The following is an 18,438-nucleotide window of genomic DNA, read 5'->3' on the forward strand; positions in this document are numbered from 1 at the left end:
TGGTAGATGCTCAATAAATGTTTGTGAACTGACTTGAACTGTGTTGTTGAAGTAGTTCCTTAACTGTATCCCTTTGTATCATTTTCTTGATATTTGAGCCCTTGCTGCTCTGCCTGGAATCTCTGCTATGATGAAGCAAACCCTTCAACATCTTCTGACTTATAGTTCATCTTTTTCTTCTTTTGAGCGTTGAAATTCATTTTATTTTATTTTATATATATTTTTGATACAGGATCCCACTATATTGCCCAGGCTGGAGTGCAGTGGTGCAATCATGGCTCCCTGCAGCTCCGACCTCCCAGGCTTAGGTGATCCTCCTGCCTCAGCCTCCCCAAGTAGCTAGGACTACAGGTGTGCACCAACACACCTAGCTGATTTTTTGTATATTTTGTAAAGACAGGAGTTTGTCATGTTGCCCAGGCTGGTCTTGAACTCCTGGGCTCAAGCGATCCACCTACCTCGGCCTTCTAAAGTTTTAGAATTACAGGCGTGAGCCACCATATCCAGCCTGAAATTCTTTACAATTAAATTAACCTGTCTCAAGCTTCCAATTTTGGGAGGGAGGTATATTTTTAAGGTCTAGATTTCACTTTATTCAGGAAACAGGAATTAGGTCCCAACACACATCAAAACTACATACTATCATCCTAAAAATAACTCCTCTTGAGGCATACAAGATCATGTTAACAAGGGAATCATATTCTCTGAGTGGCAGAACCCAACATTTTAATATGCATTTTATGGGTGTGGTGGCACATGCTTGTAGTCCCAGCTACTCAGGAGGTCGAGGTAGGAGGATCACTTGAGCCCAAGAGTTCAAGGCGGCAGTGAACTATTATGGCACCTCTGCACTCTAGCCTGAGCAACAGAACGAGATGCTGTCTCTAAAAAAATAAAAGCTAAAATAAAAACAAAATTGATTCCTTTTCTTTTGTATCTTTTTTGAGATGGAGTCTCGCTCTTTTGCCCAGGCTGGAGTGCAATGGTACAATCTTGGCTCACTGCAACCTCTGCCTCCTGAGTTCAAGCGATTCTCCTGCCTCAGCCTCCTAAGTAGCTGGGATTACAGGCACGTGCCACCATGCCTGGCTAATTTTTGCATTTTTAGTAGAGACGGCGTTTCACCATGTTGGTCAGGCTAGTCTTGAACTCCTGACCTTGTGATCCACCCACCTCAGCCTCCCAAAGTGCTGGGATTACAAGTGTGAGTCACCGCGCCTGGCCCGTAAAATTGATTTCTTAAAGACAGTGAAGTATGATAACTGTTGGTTTGCTCTTGCCCGGAAGTTGAATAAAGGTTTGACCTATGAGAATCAAGGACAATTAAAATACTAGCTTATAGCATAAAAAGAGAAGCAGACTTCACCTTACATGCACACACATACACACTCTTTCTGAAGTCAACTATACATACTTTTTAAGACATTACACATTGGATTGTTCCCACTATCACACGATCTTGTAATGATCAGGTCTGACTTCTCTGTTAGGCATAGTGGGGAACCAAGATACTTTTAGGGGCTCATGAAAACGTTTGATTTTAATTTATTTTAAAATCAGGGCCGGGTGCAGTGGCTCACACCTGTAATCCCAGCACTCTGGGAGGCCGAGGCGGGAGGATTGCTTGAGCCCAGGAGTTCAAGACCGGTCTGTGCAACATGGCAAAACCTCGTCTCTACAAAAAAAAAAAAAAAAAAAAATTAGCATAGTAGTGCATGCCTGTAGTGCCAACTACTTGAGAGACTGAGGTGGGAGGATCACTTGAGCCTGGAAAGTGGAGGTCGCAGTTAGTCAAGATAGCTCTGCTGTCCTCCAGCCTGGGTGACAGAGTGAGACCTTGTCCAAAAAAATAAATAAAATAAAATCAGAATGAAAAAAATAATAATCACAAGTATGTAAGAACAAATTCATATACTTTTAAATTTTATTTTTAATGAAGAAAGGAGCCCACAAAGACAAAAATACCCCTGGCATTTCCAGGCACTACAAGAGTCACAGTGAAGCCCTAGTAAGGACACTGATTCAGTCGAGGTTCATGTATTCACACTGAGTACTCCTGGAAATTTTCATATTTTAGAGTTAGATATTGTGCAAGACTTAGTCTTTGATTTTCTAGTTTTTTCTATTTATACTAACACCTCAGAGACCTAATACATTTCGTGGCCTTTGTTTACTGTCTCTATTGTAACGACTTCCAAGTCCCTCTCTATTCTTGTGTTAGAGTTCTAATTTTGTACTTCTAACTGCCTGTTGGGTATTTCCACCTGTGTATCTCATCGCTAGCTCAGTTAACAAAGACATCGCTGAGCTCACCACCTTCCCCTGCTCTTTGGTTTTCTCTCTTCAATTTTCCTGTCTGTTAGAGTTCCTGCTAATTCTATAGTCATTAATGAGCCAACCACGAGCTTATCTCCTTCTTCATCCCCTTATCTGAGGACCTGATTGAGCCTCTGGTCCCATGCCCACTGCCATCCCTATTGGAGTCTCACTGCCGGTCCCTCAGCCAAGCATCCTTACCTGTCATCGAGTTCCACATGCAGACTCCTGACTGACTTCTCTGCATTCCAGCTTCCTCGTGCGACACATTCCTGACCCTCCCTGAATTGATCTTTGTATTGCTTTCATCATTTTCCTCCTCTGCTCCATAATTCCTCCACACTTCAACCCAAACTCCTCACCCAGTTTAGTAAGCTCTGCTCACATGGTTCCCCACGCTGTAGCCAATGCATCTCCCAACACATTAACACCCACCAGAGGTAGTGATTAAGGAGTCCATTCACTCACGAACTAGACTTGCTGTTTTTGTTCCTGCTCATTCATTCATTCATTCATTCATTCATTTATTCTGTTTTGGGGTAACTACTCTGTCCCAGGCACAGACACCTTAAATGTTCCTCTATTACCTATGCCAACCCCATACAGCTTTCAAAGCTCAGGACAAGTTCCAATCCATGAAGCCCAGATCTCCCTTCTATCGCAAGTCTTTTTCTTCTGAACTCCTGGGACGCTCAGAGACATTGTCAAACATTTAGGACTTAAACATGTGACATGAGATTTCCTGACTGTGTCATGCATGCTGTCCAGTCTGACTTGTTGGAGTTTCTGCAAAGGTCTTTACAGAAGATCTGTCTTTTTAGCACTCAGCTGCATCTGGCATCAAGCCCTGGATGGACTAGTGGTATGCTAACCCATTGGTTATTAATCATCGCCACTATTGTTCATGTGTTTACTATAGTATGATCCAGGCATTGACTACACCAGGCACTTTAAGAGGTTGTTATTATCCTCCGTTTTTTACAGATGAGGAAAGTGAGGCTCAGAGAGGTTAAGTGACTTCTCCAGTTTTACATAGTTTTGAAGTGGCGGAGTGAGAATTTGAATATAGGTCTGACATAATTCAAATATTGTGCTCTTGACCACTTAACTAAAGTAACTCTACTTTCTGATTGATTCATATATGTTCAAATCTACTCCTTCTCCTCCTAGTGTCATTATGTTTGTTTTCTCTCTCCTTTGTATTTTTAAGGCCTGCTGGTCTATCCTTTCAAGGTTCTACACTTACACTGGACCCACTAAGCTGTCCTAGAACATCATAGTAAATGTCCACCAGATGTTAATTATTTGAGTGAGAATGGTTGTGAGCATTGGGATTCACATGTGGGCTCCCCCAGCCAGTACCCTTCTCTCTTGCAGTAGCATATTTTGTAGATTAAATAAAACTCAAGATTAAAAAAAACAAATTAATAAATGATCAATGGAAACAGAAATTTGGAACATAGAAGTAGTATTTCAAAATGAACACCTTATATGTAAAAGCTCACAACCAGGAATTTCTTCAGTTGGGTTTACAGCAATGTTATATCACTAATACTAGGTTTCTCTCTATATGGCCAAACATGTAAAGCCTAATATCTGATTATGGAGCACATCTAGACTGTTAAAAAGCTTTCTATAATATTAATAAAATCAAATAATTAATAAAAATTAAATTGCATAATCATAGCAATTTCATTCTGAGAATGTTTTGTGGCCTGAAAGCAAATCCTTGAGATACTTGTGCAGAAGCGTCATTGCAAAACAGAATCTGCAGTAGAACTATGTCATCTTTTGGTTCTAAGTTTGCCCTGTCATTGCTGGCAGACAGCAAGTATTTATGTGCTTGCTAGCTCTTTAGTGGAACCAGTCTTCTGTTTTCACTGTTGCCTCCTGTGACACAAAGTGCCACCTATCTCCCAAGGTTCTTTCTTGGTAACAGAACTCTAGTTTTTGGCCGGACTCATTTCCCCAGTGGTAGAGGCTGCTGGCTGGTCATGCCATGGGCCCAGGTCTTCTTCTTCGGCACAACCAGATGCCATTTCTCAGCCTCCCTTGTGGTTATGTGCGTGGTGTGCTTGAGTTCTGGCCATTAGTGAGCTGAAGCGATGTGTCCCTTCTACTCACACTTCTGTAGTCCTGGCCTACAGAAACCCATGATGGTTCTCTATGCTCTTTATCGTTCCACAGCTTAACGCAGATAAGTAACAAGATATTGGAAGACAAGTGTTGAAGATGAAAGAGGCACAAGATAGAAGAAACCTGGGTCCTTAGATCCCTGCTTGAAGGAAAACCGCTTGCCAATCCAGAACATCATTTTGGACTTCATGTGAGTAAGAAGCAATCCTGTATCATGTTTGAGCCATTAAGCGTCTTTTGGTTGTTTGTTCTGATAGCTGTAAGTACCTTACTAACGTAGACATCATAAGTGAAAGACCATGTTTCCTCACCTCCCCTGCTAAGTGTAACCGTGTAACTAAATTCTGGCCAATGAGATGTAAGCGGAAGTGTTTTGTGTGACTTTGAAAGAGGATGCTTCAGGGAAGCTGATTTGGACGGGATGGGAACACTTCTGTCTTCTTTTGCTCCTTCTCTTTTATAGTCCAGAACTCAGACAAAATGTCAGGAATTGCTCTGACCGTCTTGCACGTCTGTGGATGGGAACCATTTTCTAAGACAACGGGGTAGGGTGATAGAGAAGACTAGGTTTCTGATGGATGTGGAGCTGTTGGGCCCATCTGGGATCCTTAACCCCGTCCACAATGCTTTTATGTTAGAGGAATCTCTTTCTTGTTTAAGCCTCTATTTTATTTCTCATAGAGACACACATTCTTTCTATAGGAGCACAAGTGACCATTTTAATATTTGAATCAAGTTATGCCACTTCTTGGCTATGAATCCCTTCATGACTTCATGAATCCCTTCATGATGAATATTTCTATATTTGAAATATAGAATCGAATTTATATTTCTACCATGGTTTATGAAGCCCTGCTTAATTTGTCTCCTGCCTACTCCACTGACCCCACTCCAATTACACTGGCCTGCCTTCTGTTCTGCTGTAGTGACTGAGCATTCACCTCCATGAGGCCCTACTGCCCTACTGAAGATGTCACCTTTTCAGAGAAGTTCTCTGACCTCCACCTACAATAGGCTCTCCCAGCGTTTGTCTGTCTCACCACCTTGTTTATTTTCTACATGGCTCTGATCATAGTCTTTAATCATCTGGCTAATGTATTTATTCATTTGTTTGTCATGATCTCCCCAACTAAAATGTAAGCTCCATGAGGCAAAGCTGGTCTCCAATACAACACAGTGCCTGCTGCATAGGAAGTGCTTATTACGTTATGAAAAACACAGCAAACGTGTATGTACATTTGAATATATATAAACACTAGATGTATGTGCATGTGTACACATATACAGTTAACCTGTGACTAATGCAGGGGTTAGGGCGCCGACTCTCCATGCAGTTGAAAATCTGACTTTTAATGCAACTTGGTTTTTGAGTTTATAGTGTGTGGATTTCTTTTTAAAAACCTGGCCCTGATTCTAATGAAAGAAAAAGTGGAATTAAATTTAGCCATTATTAAGGATCCAACAAATCAAATATAAGTCACAGTGAATACTAAAATTTTGAGGTGAAAAAGAAAATTAGAACTGGAGATAGACATTACAGTGCCATCCCAGAAAATGGCAGTATCTAGCCCATGAGAGAGTTTCTTTCATATTTTTTTCATTGCATGTACTAAACATAGTGATTGCTTTTTATCTTTTTTAAAAAATCTAGGCTGGGCGCAGTGGCTCACGTCTGTAAACCCAGCACTTTGGGAGGCCGACGCAGGCGGATCACGAGGTCAGGAGATCAAGACCATCCTGGCTAACACGGTGAAACCCCGTCTCTACTAAAAATGCAAAAAATTAGCGGGGCGTGGTGGCGGGCGCCTGTAGTCCCAGCTACTCAGGAGGCTGAGGCAGGAGAATGGCGTGAACCCGGGAGGCAGAGCTTGCAGCAGTGAGCCAAGATGGCACCACTGAACTCCAGCCTGGGCAATACAGCGAGACTCTGTCTCAAAAAAAAGAAAAAAAAAAAAAGAAAAAAAATATATAAATCATTATTTGCTCTCTGTTCAAAAATCACTCAGCCACATAGAATTTCCTGCTGAAGATAATTATGATATAAAAATTTTAAAATTACCCCACCACTTTTTGTTTGTTTGTTTTTTATCTCTGTCAGTTTGTTACCTTTATTCCTGAAAGAAAGACTCAAGACTCATGTAATACTCTAAAACAGGTATTAACAGGAAATGTTCCTGGACAATGTGGGTTTGCAAGAGAAACAAAGAATTTATTGTTGACTCGATTACTAGCTCGAAGTAATCAGAAATTCCATGAAAGACACTGCAAGTTGACCTTTTAAAATTACTTTAAAAAGCTGAGGTTGATTTGTATTTCTTAATCAGCATCTCAGAACAATGTACATTCTTTCTGCATAGTGTTATGGGCATCTGGGGCTTTGGCTTGATCAACATCCACTTCCTCCTGTGATACCAAGACCCTAGTTCTCTTTTAAAGAACCACCCCTCCCTGACTCTCAGTCTCTGTTTTCTGGTGGGGTTGACTCTTACCCCTAACCCCAGGGGTGGGGCATGTGGTCCAAGTCTGGTCAATAAGAATTTTAACCATGCTGGTGGTTCAGGAATGAGTATGTGTTATATGCTGAGCTTATCAGAACCAATATTGTCAGCCCCAGGGGTTATGCTAGAAGTTTTGAAAAGGATAAATTCTCTTCCGAGGTGGTTAAACCTATAGAAAATTAGCCTGGAGCTTCTGGTGGACATCTTGTCAAAAAATAGTGATTGCCTGCTTGAGAATGAGATCAAGAGAGAGGAAGGCAAAGCTAAAATGCCTGGAGAAAATTCCTGAAGACATTTTTCAAGGATCTGGAACCACCCTTGAATTTTTTTTCTTTCTTTTAGAGACAGGGTCTTGTTCTGTTGCTCAAGCTAGAGTACCGTGATGCAGTCATGGCTCACTGCAGCCTCAACTCCTAGGCTCAAATGATTCTCCCAAGTAGCTGGGACTACAAGTAGCTGGGACTACAGGCATGCACTGTGCCCAGTGATTTTTTTTTTTTTTTGTAGAGATGAGGTCATGTTATGTTGCCCAGGCTGGTCTTGAACTCCTGGCCTCAAGTGATCTTCCCACCTTGGTCTCCCAAAGTAACTGACTTACAGGCATGAGCCACTATGTTTAGCCTGAGCATTTTCAGGTACATAAACAAATATATTGCTCTTATTTGAGTTTCATTTCTCTCACTTGAAACTGAGAATCTTAACTATACACTTAATTTGTTACTAAATGAATTAGGATATAAGGATTTTTAAAAATTACTTCACTACAAAATTTTCTGTAACTGGAAGAAAGATGGCCATTCCTCCCCAAAAGAACTCTTACGACTTGTATTCATTTATCAGAAAATGCAGTTTCCTTTTGCCTATATACAATCTAAATATTTTTTAGTATACTTGTTTAGTTGCCTAAATGTTCTTTATATGCTTGTCTTGTCCTTGCAGTTCATATTAGGTATTATGTCACCAATGAGCAGGGACTATGATGAATGTGTCTTTAGAACACCCAATGAAGTGCCACTTGCCACAAGAAGGTAAGTCACAATTTCTGATGGCAAGAAAAGGCAATCATTCTTCCTATAGTTTTGTGCATAAACCTTCCTACCTCTCTGCTGGGGACCACCTATGGGGAGAGGAAAACTTCTCTCTCATGGCTGTCCTTTCCCAGCACAACTTTAGCTACTGTTGAGACCAACGCCTTACCTGGAAAATGCAGAGTGAAGGGGTTAGGCCCATCAAAAATTTCCATTCATGATGTTGGGTCAAGCAAGGCGTCACATAGAATCAATAGAAACAGAAACAACACCACATGTGAAGAAGGAGCCATGCTGGAATGAACAAGGGATGCGGTATGGATGAGTTACATGGTACGGAGCACAGGAGCTGACTGCTTTGTGCTCTTCCAGGTGGGATCATTACTTGCCAGCCTTCTAGCTGATGCCAGTGACAATAGCACGACAGGCTGAACTGGATTCTTTATGACTATGTATTCATTAGGGTGAAAAAGCACTTCCAATGCAAATGATGGAAATGGAAACAAGATGTGCACTCTGCTGCCTAAATGAAAGCTCTACCAGGTAGGCCGTTCAGACTCAATTAAGAGTAGCAAAACAGGGTCTATCAGGACAGTGGCTGCAACCCCTGTCACAGAGAATGGACAGTGAGAGGTCCAAATGGATTGGGGGGCATGAATGGCACCTGACTTACAGCAGGAGCTCAGCACTTTTACTGTCTTTGCCGCTTCACTGGAACAAGGAGAAAAAGACATTAGGATGAAGGATAATGTGTGATACACACATAAAGATGAAAGCGAGAGGGACACACACAATGTCACTTATTGGAAGGACCACTTTAGGCTGCTCTGTCCTCTCTCCCCTTAAAACATGCTCCACATTGTTTTAACCATCTGTGGCCCACACTGGAGCTCAAGGAACCGTGGCCTTTCTGCTTTATTGTGAGCACAGCCATATGAAACTGCAATCTGGCAGCTGAAGGGGAAAGTACTTTTACTGTCTCTGCTGAGAAAGGGTTTGGATGAATCGAATCCCCTGTTACGCATGAAATTGGACCCCCTGGAAAGCTCTGTTCATGACCCAACCCACGGTACCTGTGAATGTGACCTTATTTGAAAATACGGTCTTATAGATGTAATCAAGCAAACATGAGGCGACAGTGAATTAGGGCGGGCCTCAGCCAACATGACTGGTGTCCTTATGAGAAGCAAGGAAGAGACATAAGGAGAACATGGTAGGACAATTGAGACAGAGATTGGAGTGATGCATCTACAAGCCAAAAAATGTCAAGGGCTGTGAGCCACACCAGAAGCTAAGAGAAAGGCGTGGGACTGACCCTCCCCTAGAGCCATCAGAAAGAGTCTGACCCTGGTGACACCTTGATTTTGGGCTTCTAGCCTCCAGAATTGTGAGAATAAATTTGTGTTGCTTTAAGCCACTCCGTTTGTGGTAATTTGTTATGACAGTTCTAAGAAACTAATCCACCCTGCTAAAGAGTAAATGTCCGATGCAAAACTCACTACATGGATGAAAAGACTGAAATATTCCGAAGAGTCATGATGAACTGTGCCATCATCTACAAGGAAGTGCAGCTCTGCAACAACTCAAGATAGATCCTGGAGACGTGGCAGGACAGATGTGCCCACCAGACCAGGAGCACTTTCAGGACAGCATCATGCCTTGTTCTCCTCCACATCCCTCCCTCTGTGCCTGAAAACCAGAAATGCTCAATTAAATGTTGAAAATGTCAATGAATTCATAGGAAAACTATCTCAGATAAGTGATTAACATTATTATTATTATTTTTTTATTTTTTATTTTTTTTGAGACAGAGTCTTGCTCTGTCACTTAGGCTGGAGTGTAGTGGAATGATCTCGGCTCACTGCAACCTCCACCTCCCAGGTTCTAGCGATTCTCCTGCCTCAGCCTCCTGAGTAGCTAGGATTATAGGCATTTTTTTGCACTTTTAGTAGAGACAGAGTTTCATCATGTTGGTCAGGCTGGTCTCGAACTCCTGACCTCGTGATCCACCTGCCTCGGCCTCCCAAAGTGCTGGGATTACAGGTGTGAGCCACCACGCCCGGTCATGATTAATGTTATTTTATGATGCCATGTGAGTCCTTACCATCACCTTCCATGAAGACGTAACTGACAAAGACATCCAATTTGATGCTTTCATTGGAGAAACCCACCCTTGGCCATTGAAGGGCACAACTTTGGGTTTCTTTGAGATTTAATCTGGTCCTTGGAGTCCCAAATGGCAGATGTGACCAGTAACAGCTTTTTACAAATCTTCAAATCCCACTGACACTGGGATTCTGCCCCTCAGATGTGGCCGTGGTTTTTTCATTGGCAGGGCAGGATATGTTACTCTCCATTTAACATCGGCCCACCCAAAGTGTTAGCCTGCTGTTTCGTACATGAATCCATCTTAAATGCCTCCGAGTCTCCAGGCGAAGGGTGCTGCCATCAGCAGCAGCCAATAAATGAAATAATACCAGATATAAAATCAGCCACATTGGTCTCCTGGAGGTAAATAGAGCACAGGGGCGTTTTATTTACTGAAAGGCCAGAATGGCGATACCTGTAAATGTTGAATGTGAATGTGTTTTATAAAGTGTAAAGGGCTGTAAAGCAGTCAGTTATTATGTTTATTATTGCTCCTGCTCTGTACACTTGATCAAATGACAAACCCAAAGACTCACTTCTCTGGGCTCCGAGTTCCTTACTAAAATGAGGGAATTATGTTTAATATCCCAAGGTCCCAGCTAAATCTTTTTTTTTTCTTTGACTCCATGAATCTCTCAGCAGGAACTTCCATCCAAGTTCCTGAAATGTGGGAATATATTTGGTGATGCTGTTTACATATAATATTAAATTATTTTGCATAAATTTTTCAGAATGTGTTTTGTATAATATCGAAGACGAAGGGGGAAAAAGTAAAGTAAGATGGGAAAGTAGGCCATAAGAAAGGATAAGGAGAAACACTTAAGAAAATCTACCTATTATAATAATTAAAATTCAACTTACCTGGAAAGGGGAGGAAGGTATTTATGATTAACATGAATATAGTCTGTGCTTATTGCAAAGTAAATTTTCAGAAAAAAAGGGCAAAATCTGATTATTTTAATCATCAGATTAAATGAAATTAGAAATCCCACCTACCTTATAAAGTAAACAGCAAACTTAGTATTTTATTTTATTACATAAAAGAAACCATTGAAATAATCCTAACTTCAGGTTATCGTTGCATGTAACAGAACACTGTATTTGAAAATGATCCTCATTAAGTTTTTTGGATTCAGCAACTTTTTCTGTGGCTAAGAATGTCCCTTGAGTTTCCTGAAATCTGCTAGAATGCTGGGAAGAGCTGTGTAGAAATACTTCCAAAGGGTCAGGAAGTAATTTAGGATTTTGCGTTCAGTGGAATCAATCTTTCTTGTGTATTTTTACTTACCTTTTTAGACAATAGGCCAATGATTGTAGGGTTTGTTCTAGCCTTGAAACCAACTCTCTGCAGAGCAATTCCTCTTTCCACAAAGGGTGCATCAGGATGCACAGGACCCCGGATTGCAGGCACCACATGTGAACGAAGCAACACAGACCATCGATAACAGAGACCTCTCTAGGGTGAGTTCTCCTGAGATGCAGGGCACAATCAACAGGACAAACAGCCCTAAAGATGACAAATGAGTATACTGGCCTGGGCTGGATGAAAGGAGGCAATAGGGCTAAAAACACAAAACCAAACGTGTTATTTCTCTCCATAACTTCCTTTTGATCTCAAATACCGTGTGTTCTCACTTACAAGTGGGAGCTAAACAATAGGTACCCTTGGGCATGAAGATGGAAATCATAGACACTGTGGATTCCAAAGTGGGGAGAATGGAAGAGGGGCAAGGGTTCAAAAATTACCTGTTAGGCTGTTAGGTACTATGTTCACTATCTTTTTTTTTTTTTTTTTTTTTTTTTGAGATGGAGTCTCGCTCTATCGCCCACCCTGGAATGAAATGGCACGATCCTGGCTCACTGCAACCTTTGCCCACCAGGTTCAAGTGATTCTCCTGTGTCAGCCTCCTCAGTAGCTGGGACTACAGGCATGCGCCACCACGCCTGGCTAATTTTTGTATTTTTAGTAGAGACAGGGTTTCGCCATGTTGGGCAGGCTGATCTCAAACTCCTGACCTCAAGTGATCCGCCTGCCTCGGCCTCCCAAAATGCTGGGATTACACGAGAGCCACGGCACCTGGCCTATGTTCACTATCTGGGTAGCAGGTACACTAGAAGCCCAATCCCACTATTATGCAATATACCGGCGCGTATGTACATGCACGCCCTGAATCTAAAATAAAATAGAGATGCAGAAAAGAATAATTCAAAAAATATTTTGAGAAATGTATAACAAGAGCCATAAAAGTGTTTATATTCCCTTGTCCTAGTAATTCTGCTTGTGGATATTTATCTTAACAAAATAATCAGAAGTGTGTAGAATGATGGATAAGCATGTTCACTGAAGCATTCCTTAGACTATAGGAAAAATTCCCAGTATACAAAAATGAGGAAACACTTAAATTCATCATAGTCCATTCAGATGATGGAATGCTGTGTAGCTATGTAAAAATCACATTTTCAGAGATGGCTGTTGATCAGTGAAAATGCCCAATCTATAACATTCTGTGAAAAAGACAGATATACAGCCATATTTTCCATATAATTATAATTTTAAATATGTATGAATGTGTGTGTATATATGTGAAAAAATTAGAAAGAAATACACTAAAATGTTAACTCATTATCTCTAAGTGGTAGAATTATGAGATTACAGGTGATTGTTTCTGGTTCTTTATATTTTTTAGTTTTTTTTTGTTTTTTTTTTTTTGAGATGTAGTCTCACTCTGTTGCCCAGGCTGGAGTGCAATGGCACGATCTCAGCTCACTGCAACCTCCGCCTCCTGGGTTCAAGCGATTCTCCTGCCTCAACCTCCTGAGTAGCTGGGACTATAGGCGTATACCACCATGCCCAGCTAATTTTTGTATTTTTAGTAGAGACAGGGTTTCACCATGTTGGCCAGGATGGTCTCGATCTCTTGACCTCATGATCTGCCCTCCTTGGCCTCCCAAAGTGTTGGGATTACAGGCATGAGCCACTGCGCCTGGCCTGTTTTTAATTATTTTAAGATTTTTCTACAATGACTCTGTATTGCTTTTAATGTCAAAAGTCTCAATAATTTTGAAGGTTGTGGTATTTATATACTTTTCTTTAAAATGACGAATGTTCTCCCTAAATCAGAAATGGGGACACTGTGTTTTGGCTTTAGTGTAGTGAGGTGGAGTGTTATGACTAAATACTGTGTTTTCAAGCATTAATGACTCAAAGAGCAGGTACTTACAGAGCACCTACTATTTCCATCAACCAGTGTTATCGAATACTTACTCAATAAGTGTTGGCCTCTGACTTTACACCCAGAGCCAGGAGACCATAAAAAAGCAATAATGCCAGGTTTGCAAGGTGAAGGTGAGAAGCTCCTCCTGTTCTAGGTACTTGTGACTGTCCTGTAATGCTAAAGAATGAACCATTCCCAAAGATTTGGCAAACTCGCCAAGCTTACTCCCAAAGAGTCTAACCTTTCCCCAAGTATCTAGTACTCAGGCCCATTTGCAGCTTCATCATCTGCCATTTTGTCTCATAAGGAAATTGTGTTAGTCCAAGAGGCTTGGTGTGTTATATGGTTGTACAGCTTAGTGCTTTCTTAGCATTCTGTTTAAGTGCTGACAACTTGATATTTTCATCAATGGTTGCTATATTTCTCCATATGTTATGTTGACAGGCTAATAATTTCAGAAGTCAATTTCTCTCTCTCTCTCTTCTCCCAGTTTATGTATTTCTATTTTCCAATTCCTTTATCTGCATTTTGTAAATATCTCAAAATAGTAGAAGGCAGGGCCTCTGGGATCACTTGGCCCAATCCCCATATAATTGGATCCTTAGGGCTTGCTATATCTTTAAAGAAATTGAGGTCACCTTTTGTCACCAAGAATTAAGCACCTGTTGTGTGACTGATGGAGATCTGTATACAGAGCACATTGCCCAGGTAGGTATGATTTGGTTACAAACAGCCTCTTGGTGTATAATAAAAGTTGGGATCAGGTTGTACACATTTTGCTTACTGTAGCAGAGAGCTCTCCATGAACACAGAACTGTCTAAACAGGGTGGTTGGCCACAGAAGCTGCCCAGGGATGAACCTCCTTTCCACATTAGCCCATGTCCTTTCCAGACCTGAAATTTGAGTTGCATATGAGTCACTTAGACAGGCCATCTGTCAATTATTAGGCGCCATCAGTGGGCCCAGCAATTCCATTCTTCGTAGTGCAAAGGTCCTCCACACACTCCAGGTCTATACCATCAAAGTGGCTATTTTTCTCAACTGATCTCTGCCCTTTAAGAAAATGGGGGTCATTTATTTCCAGGGATCACTATTTACTCCCCATTGTCAGATGGTGGAGCCCAGTGGTTAATAAACAACCTTGTTTTAAATCCCATCTCAGTTGTTTGCAAGCCATGTGTCTTTCAGAACTTTACTTAAATTTATTGAGCCTCAGTTTCCTCACTGGGGTGTGGTCAAGTGATAATCAAGTATTTGTACTTTAACCCTGTACCTCACTGATAGCAAGCCCTCAGAGAAGAATTAACTCAGAGTTTTTATACATTCCCTCCAGTGCAATGTTCCTAACATACAAGGGGCGTATGTGTGTATTATGAGTGGGAAGAAGGAAGGAAGGAAGGAAGGATGGAATTGATAAGGCTTGCATTCAGCATTTCTGTAGTCTAACTCTCTTTCCTTAGGAAGATCTGGATGTGCCAACATTTCTTATATATCGTGTGGAGGTGACTTCGGTTTTTCTTTCAGCCCTTCATCACTTGAAAGAGCATTTGGTGATAATGAGCAGGTTTTGAAGTCTGTGAACTAAATTAAAAGTAAAAATAAATGGGATGGTGAAATTTTGTTTGTACCTTAAGGGAACTCCCTTTTACCCTCTCACTATGTTGATGATGTAATGTTTGTTCTACCATATCATCTAACAATTCCCTCCATTCATTTTTTTTCTCCTTATTTCTTCTCCTTTCAAGTAACAGTATCTTCAACAATCGTTCAGTTGTTCAGAAACTTAAAAATCATGAGGCGATTCTTAAAGGATAGGAATTCATATTGATCACACAACGTGTAATCCCACATCTATATGCTGGCAAATGGTGGCACAAACACCATAAAATCTCAGCTTGCTTTGTAGACATTCTGGATTGCTGAGTTCTAGGTAAGTAAGAGCTGGTCCTTCAAAGCAAAGCAAAGCAAAGCAAAGCAAGCAAGCAAGCAAGCAAGAAAGAGGAAGGAAGGAAGGAAGGAAGGAAGGAAGGAAGGAAGGAAGGAAGGAAGGAAGGAAGGAAGGAAGGAAGGAAAGAATGGAGGTGGGCAGAGAGGGAGGGAAGAAGGAAGGAAAGGGAGGGAGGGAGAGAGAGAGAGAAAGAAAAAGAAAGCAAGAAAGCGAGAGAGAGAGAAAGAAAAAGAAAGCAAGAAAGCGAGAGAGAGAGGGAGGGAGGAAGGAGAGAGAGGGAGGAAGGAAGGAAGGAAGGCAGGCGAGAGAGAGAGAGAAGGAAAAAGAAAAAAAAGAAAGTAAGAAAGAAAGAAGAAAGAAAAGAAAGTAGGGAGGGAGGGAGGGAGGAAGGAAGGAAGGAAGAAAGAAGGAAGAAAAGAAAAGAATTTTGGTAGAAAATTTTCTAAAATGTAATTCAACTGCCCCTGCTTTCTTAAAAGAGTGGAGGAACTTTATTTAACATCTCTTTTTTTCTCTTTTTTCGGTCTTAACATCATCACAAAAAGAACTGATTTCACTGCTATTGGATAAAAAAAATAATGGGTTTAAGCCATGGTGGTGGGGGGGGGGGGGGAGAGAGAGACAGAGAAGTGAGAGAGAAAGACACACACACACACACACACACACACAGAGACAGAGAGAGAGAGACAGACAGAGAGAGACATACACACACAGAGACACAGACAGAGAGAGACACATACAGAGAGAGAGAGACACACACACGCACACACAGAGACAGACACAGAGAGAGAGAGAGAGAAATATTTGCCTGCACACCTGAGAGGTCCCAAATGACTGTGCCTTCTGGAATTCTTGTGCCTGTCTGTTTTTTGCACCTTTTTTTCTGTTGCTCTCTTCTTTGGGCCATCAGCAGTTACTCCTTGTTAGTGTGCAAGACTATGCAAAGCCTTCTCCCTAATGCTGATTTTCTATTTCTAAATTGCTACGGGCATGGAGAAACTCACACTGGTTAGGGATATGTGTACAATAAACATAAATGCTTTCCAAGTCAGGAACTGAGGGCTGGTTCTTCTCTGAGAAAAGTATAAGAAAAGTGTTTCTCTAGTGTTGTTTTATTTTTAAAAAATTCATTGTTTCTAAGCTATTTTCTAGATATGAGAGGTTAGCAACGGCTCAGTTCTATGTAAATAAAAATATATATGAAGTATTGTCAACCTACCCGCCCCACCCCTGGCAGAGATTTGTTACTCAAATGCTTACATTCAGATGATATATATCTTTCTTGCCCTGAAGTTTTGAAAATTTTAATAGCTCCATGGATTGAACTGACATGAGAGAAAAATATTTCAAGTCTCTTTTAGTAATTTTTATGCTCATAAAAATGTTTCCAGTGTATCAAAGGCAAGTTTGAACTCAGAGAAGTAATATCCTCCAAAATCTATCTCAGGGGCTATCTCCCTACTGATGACACTTTCCTCTTTTCCCAATTGGTTTATAAAACTCATTTTCCAAGTGGGCAAAGACATGAATAGACACATCTCAAAAGAATACATGCACGTGGCCAACAAATATATGAGAACATACTCAATATCACTAATCATCAGAGAAATGCAAACTAAAACCACAATGAGATACCATCTCACACCAGTGAGAACGGCTTTTAAAAAGTCAATGGGCCAGGCGTGGTGGCTCAAGCCTGTAATCCCAGCACTTCAGGAGGCCGAGGTGGGTGGATCATGAGGTCAGGAGTTCAAGACCAGCCTGACCAATATGGTAAAACCCCGTCTCTACTAAAAATACAAAAATTAGCCAGGCACGTTGGCAGGTGCCTGTAGTCCCAACCACTCGGGAGGCTGAGGCAGAAGAATCACTTGAACCTGGGAGTCGGGGGTTGCAGTGAGCTGAGATCACACTACTGCACTCCAGCCTGGGAGACAGAGCGAGACTCCGTCTCAAAAAAAAAAAAAAAAAAAAAAAAAATGAGTTACAGATATTACAGATGCTGGCAAGGATGTGGAGAAAAAGGACTGCTTATACACTGTTATTGGGAATGTAAATTAGTTCAACCCCTATGGAAAATAGTATGGAGATTTCTCAAAGAACTAAAAATAGAACTACCATTTGACCCAGCAACCCCACTACTGGGTAACTACCCAAAGGAACAGAAATCGTTCTGTCAAAAAGGCACCTGCACTCAAATGTTTATTGTTGCACTACTCACAATAGCAAAGAGGATGGAATCAACCTAAGTACCCATTCATGGTGGGCTGGATAAAGAAAATGTGGTACCATGGAATATCCTGTGGCACCATGGAATATTATGCAGCCCTAAAAAAAGAATAAAATCATGTCCTTTGCAACAATATGGATGCAGCTGGAGGCCGTTATCCTAAGTGAATTAACATAGAAACAGAAAACCAAATGTCGTATGTTCTCACTTATAAGTGGGAGCTAAACAATAGGCATACATGGACGTAAAGATAGAAACAGTAGACACTGGGGATTCCAGAAGGGGAGACGAAGGGAGTGGGGTAAGGGCTGAAAAACTACCTATTGGGTACTATGTTCACTATTGGGGTGATGGATTCAATAGCAGCCCAAACCCCGGCGTTATGCAATATACACTTCTAACACACCTGCACAAGTATACCCTGAGTCTAAATTTTTTTTTTAACTTAATTTTTTAAAAACTCGTTTTCCATGAATGGTCATTTCTGTTTAAGATTCTGTTGGTCAAAACTGCTATCTAGGCAGTTGCCAGTCCTTCAGGATTTCCAAGCAGAAACCATAATGAGTATTAAAAATCAGTGGGCTGGGAGCTCTAAGTCCCCAAACACCTTCACAGTCAACCATGTGATGTTTCTGATTGACAACCCACAAGCAGGGGTAAACTGCGGGGGTCCGCCGGACCAGAGCAGATTGCAGCCAGGCTGGCCTTCCTGAAAGATACACACACGTCTCCCCGGACCCTGGGAGCCCCCGCTCCCCCGACTGTTTATGTTTGCCATCACACACTGAGCAATCATGCGGTACACTTCACAGTCAGCAAGTTTATCTTGAGTTAAAGTTTGACCAAGTTGTGTTTACCCCCGTTCTACAGCAAGTCATGTGCAAACAGCACCTGTGAACATTTTTCAGCACACATTCT

At 41.4% G+C, this 18,438-nt stretch overlaps 1 long non-coding RNA gene across 1 annotated transcript; it reads left to right on the forward strand.

Moving 5' to 3' along the window:
• Nucleotides 1–1,704: 1,704 nt before the first annotated feature.
• Nucleotides 1,705–9,725, forward strand: LOC140710295 (uncharacterized). The gene is made up of 2 exons (XR_012091310.1): nt 1,705–4,642; nt 6,104–9,725. It is a non-coding gene; the product is annotated as an uncharacterized lncRNA (long non-coding RNA).
• Nucleotides 9,726–18,438: the final 8,713 nt, after the last annotated feature.

Source organism: Chlorocebus sabaeus, chromosome 25 (genome assembly GCF_047675955.1).
Source record: "Chlorocebus sabaeus isolate Y175 chromosome 25, mChlSab1.0.hap1, whole genome shotgun sequence".
NCBI lineage: Eukaryota > Metazoa > Chordata > Mammalia > Primates > Cercopithecidae > Chlorocebus > Chlorocebus sabaeus.